The sequence below is a fragment of the Helianthus annuus genome, chromosome 1 (assembly GCF_002127325.2).
Source record: "Helianthus annuus cultivar XRQ/B chromosome 1, HanXRQr2.0-SUNRISE, whole genome shotgun sequence".
Taxonomy (NCBI): Eukaryota; Viridiplantae; Streptophyta; class Magnoliopsida; order Asterales; family Asteraceae; genus Helianthus; species Helianthus annuus.
This window is the reverse complement of record NC_035433.2, coordinates 36,448,206-36,452,656: the sequence shown is the minus strand read 5'-3', so window position 1 is coordinate 36,452,656 and position 4,451 is coordinate 36,448,206. Positions and strand designations below refer to the sequence as shown.

Below are 4,451 nucleotides of genomic sequence, written 5' to 3'. Positions count from 1 at the left end.
GATTATACGGGCATAGAGTCAAAGTCAGGGTGGGCATTGACGGTTATACATACTTTACAAATACATGGTTTTACGATCATAGATCGTTACAAATACAAAGTCTCCATATAACTGGGCAAGAAAATGATTTTTGATTCGTTTTCTCAATATTATTTCAAAAAACGATTATTCCAAAGATTTATTTCAAATCTTTTACAACTCAAAAGATTTATTTCAAATCTTTTACAAACAAACTATGAACTCGCTATGTTGATTTTTCACATGTTTCTTTCTCAGGTTGCATTTCTAAGACAAGGCACGGTTGGTATAGGAGAACCATGAAGAATCGAGTACTTAGTGGGCGTTCAATTTCTAGAAGTCTTAGCTTTATTTGCTTCCGCTGTGCAATGAAGATACCAGTCCAGTCACGCCAGCTCTGATAATTTCGGGGTGTGACACGCATAAGTCACATAATTTTTAAATTGGTTTTAAAACGCGCGAGACGCACCAAGACGGAGTTTGTAATAGTTATGTTTTTAAGGCTTTAAAGTCATGCACTTCATAACTTTTATGTTAAGTGTGCAACTAAAAAAGAAACACCACTAAAGTTGATTGAGCACTGCACACAATTTACCTAAATTTCTATAAGTAGATCCATAAACTGGTCATATGAAGAGAATTAATAAAATTGACTCCATAATTTGATTCTTTGAACCATGTTAAAACCTTACCTTGACATTATTTTTTAGTAAAGTATAAAAATTATTCCATCTTCCATTAGACATTTTGCTTTCTTCTAAAAGTACCCCACACTTCTCCTTGCGGATTCTTTTTTATTAAAAAAACATTTACCAAAACTAATTGTGTTCTATCCTAATTATGCATTATGGTCAACAACTGAAACAAAGTCAATTACACCATATAGAGTACATTTTCATGTAAACACAATCAAAATTCTAGATTTTGTTTCAAGAATTGAATTTGTAAATATTCTGGTGTGAACTCAATAATCCACAGATGCACATATGTAGTAGACCTGGCAAACGGGTCGGGTCGGGTCATGGGTGAAAACGGATTCTGGTCAAAAGGGGTCAATTATAAAAAAAGGTTGCTTTGGTTCGGGTCGAAACGGTTCCGGGTCGAAACGGGTCCGGGTCAGAACGGGTTTCGGGTTAGAATGGGTTTCGGGTCGGGTTAGTTTTTTTTAAGAATATAACTTTGGTGATCATACTTGATACGTTAACTATTATTAAAAAAACTAAAACTTTTGAACAAAAAGTGAGTCAAGCCGACCCCATCTGTTGTAACTTGTACCAAAAAATTACTCCTTTTGACCCATGTTTCCGTTCATCCACCCGAGTACCTGTGTGTGTCCAGATTGCACCAGCAAACCGACATTTCAGCAAAACATGTGCAGCAGATTCGTCCTCCGCTTCACATATCTTGCATACTAATGAAGACGGACCACCCTCCACACAAATGTGTTGCCGTTTATTCAACAAAACCAAAGGACCCTACCAGCAAGATACTGGGAGAGTAGTACATAAAAGAATTCAGTCACATATTACATTTATTCCACCAATAACCCAACCCAATAAAGTTATATTCTCAATTTTTGGTCTGCTCCTTAACCACAGATATGTAGTTTCTTTTATGTCTTGAAGCATCCTCCCTGTTGTGCAGTTTCCACCCCTAAATACTTTATCATTTCTTTTCAGCCATAGCCTCGCCATAATAACACAAGACAATGCCTTTCTTCTTATCTTAGGTGTTAGTACATCCCATATTTTCGCCATTAACTGATAAGCATGAGTTCACCATGTGGAGATCTAACCACACACTAACCTCAGACCACAATGCTTTTATAAAAAACATAGAAATGAATTTATCTTTGTAATCTAAGAATGCAAATCATATCACCACTGAAAAATCATATTACGTGAGCAGATTAGAAAGAAAAAAAAACAATCAGCCATTTAAATCATAAATAGTTTAAAACCCAAGTTAGTAACTGATATAAATAAAATGCACCTAGAGTAAGAGTTTTAACTTCAACTAATAACTGATATCAATGTGCTTAAAACTTAACTTATAAAAGCACAAACAAATTTGACATCAATCGCTGATGATGATGTTCACTTAACCCGTGGTGATACCTAAAGAACCCTAAAAGAACCGTTCCACTAAAATTCTCAACCCGTTTCGACTCGCAGATACCTTTTTTTGTTTTTTTAATTAACCCATTTCAACCCTTTGACTTAAATTACGTTACCCAAATCCACCCATAGTATCTTATAAATAACCCAAATTGACCCATATCAAAGACTTTGGGTCAGAATCCCCCCCCCCCCCCCAATATGTAGTAACTAATAAGAAACATGCTTTTTAATGTGAACAATACGGATCATATTGATGTCTTCAAGAATTCAACTTTTGAAGAAACTTAGTTTACCACATGAATGACGACACGAAAGTCAATACCTCATCTAAAATCGGATTAATAATTTACTTAAATCAGTTATCTTTTAAGGCGTCATGTTACCTTTACCTTGCATAATGTGCGACCAGATGCTAAATGCAAAAACAACACATGTGTAGAGAAAATCAAAGAAACACTTACTTGAACTGATTGATTGCGTCTGAGATAGCAGACACAAACAATATCAGTGTCAGTATCTTATCTGATACACCTAAATCGTCTAACCTGAACTATATCTAGAAGAGTTAGCAAAGACAGAGGAACATGTGCAAATCTGCGTACACACAGTTTCAATACTAAGATGAATATGCAAGATTAGCAGCTTACTAAGCTTTGGTGGTCGAGTGTGATTTTTAACAAAAACTTACATAATAATTCTTCATAGTTTCATTTTCTTTAAAAATTTATTGTAATTGAAAGTTCCAACCTTGAACCAAACATATACCCTACAAACAGGCAAACAACATTACCTTCTCAAAAAGTTCCAATCATGTGATATATAGTGTCCCTTGTTTCATTGTCAAATTCAAGGCAAGGAACTTTTATACATGACTCCAAAAGCAATATTTCAAAATTATTACCGAAATTCAGCACCCCAAATGAAATTATATTTCAAAATTAAATGGAAGCATACGGATTTATAGAAATCCCCCCCCCCCCAATCAATGTTTAGGGTTTAAGAATTATTTAAATCCCCAAATTATACTTAACGATTTAAACAAACAACCTCATATCAAAGATTTTTATTAACAAACAAACGTCAAACATTAGGTTATTAGGTTAACAGATCTGATGGAAAACCCTAAACGTTACAAATCGATTCAAGATCTACAATAAATCTATATATACAATCTACAATCTACAATCTACAATACAATGGACTGTTAAAAGAAAATTACCTCTTCAAAAGTCGTTCCAGAAACCAAAAGCATCCACAGATCGTCGATCTTTGAAAAATGAATCTCATAAATTAAGCTATAGGGTTTGTGATATGAATAAAGCTGTAATGGAAATGACATCTTGTGATATGAATAAAGCTGTAATAGAAATGACATCTTATATATGGAAATAGAGATTTTGTAAAAGAATCCAAAGATTGATTTGATTTGGTGTGATAAGAGTAAGAAATTGAGAAGAGAAGAATACGATTGTAAAAGTTTTTGCCGCTAAAATAGATCTTACCTTCGATTGTCTCATGCAATTCCGTCGTTATCAAGGGTTCACGGCGTAACCCTAGCGCCCACTGTTTCAGTCTCCAACAATAACAAATCAGTGAATCGAGATGGAAGAAGATACAATAGATTAAACATTACAATAAATAATCATATAAGTACTCATACCTGGCCATTGAGAATGATGAACCGGCGAAGAACAATCGAAGGAGAATCGGTATTTTGGGATTTAGGGTTTCAGGAAAGTGGATGTAATACGTGGTGTGGTATGAGAAAGAGAATATATACGATCCGAATTTGAGAGATGGGTGACCCAAATCAAATCCGAATCCCGCGTCCAAAATGAATTTGTATGTGAATTTAGAATTTTGAGATGGCTTCCCAAAATCATCCTCTACTCAACTATAGGATGCCACATAAGCAAAATGGCTCCAACATCCAATGACACATGGCTCAAATCATCTAATTTATTAATATATATAGATATAGATTTAGTAGATGTTTTTGGGATGCCACATGGCATCTGCCCAATACTTTCTCTCTCTTGCCCTCTCACAAACAAAAAATCTATCAAAAACTTATCTTCTCTTCATGGGCGTAGCTTTGAAAGGGCCGGGAGGGGCGCCCGACCCCCCGAACTTTTCTCTCAGTAGTGTTATGTATGTACGTTTCGTATAGAATTTCTTAGATATATATGTTTTCGACCCCCCGGTTATATAATTTTTAAGGTATAATTTTAGGTTCGGTAACTTCCGACCCCCCGGTCGAAAATCTCAAGCTTCGCCACTGCTTCTCTCTCCTCTCTCCTACATCACAGTCAC

The 4,451-nt window shown here is 35.2% G+C and overlaps 1 long non-coding RNA gene across 4 annotated transcripts; it reads right to left on the bottom strand.

The window, feature by feature from the left end:
• Window positions 1-1,449: 1,449 nt before the first annotated feature.
• Window positions 1,450-3,958, bottom strand: LOC110944088. 4 transcript variants are annotated; one of them, XR_002594966.2, is made up of 4 exons: window positions 3,799-3,958; window positions 3,641-3,701; window positions 3,358-3,459; window positions 1,450-1,901 (listed from the first exon to the last, which is right to left on the bottom strand). It is a non-coding gene; the product is annotated as an uncharacterized LOC110944088 (long non-coding RNA). The 4 variants fall into 4 exon arrangements; XR_002594969.2 differs by having other exon boundaries at window positions 1,450-1,838; XR_002594968.2 differs by having other exon boundaries at window positions 1,450-1,819.
• Between the last annotated feature and the right edge of the window lie 493 nt (window positions 3,959-4,451).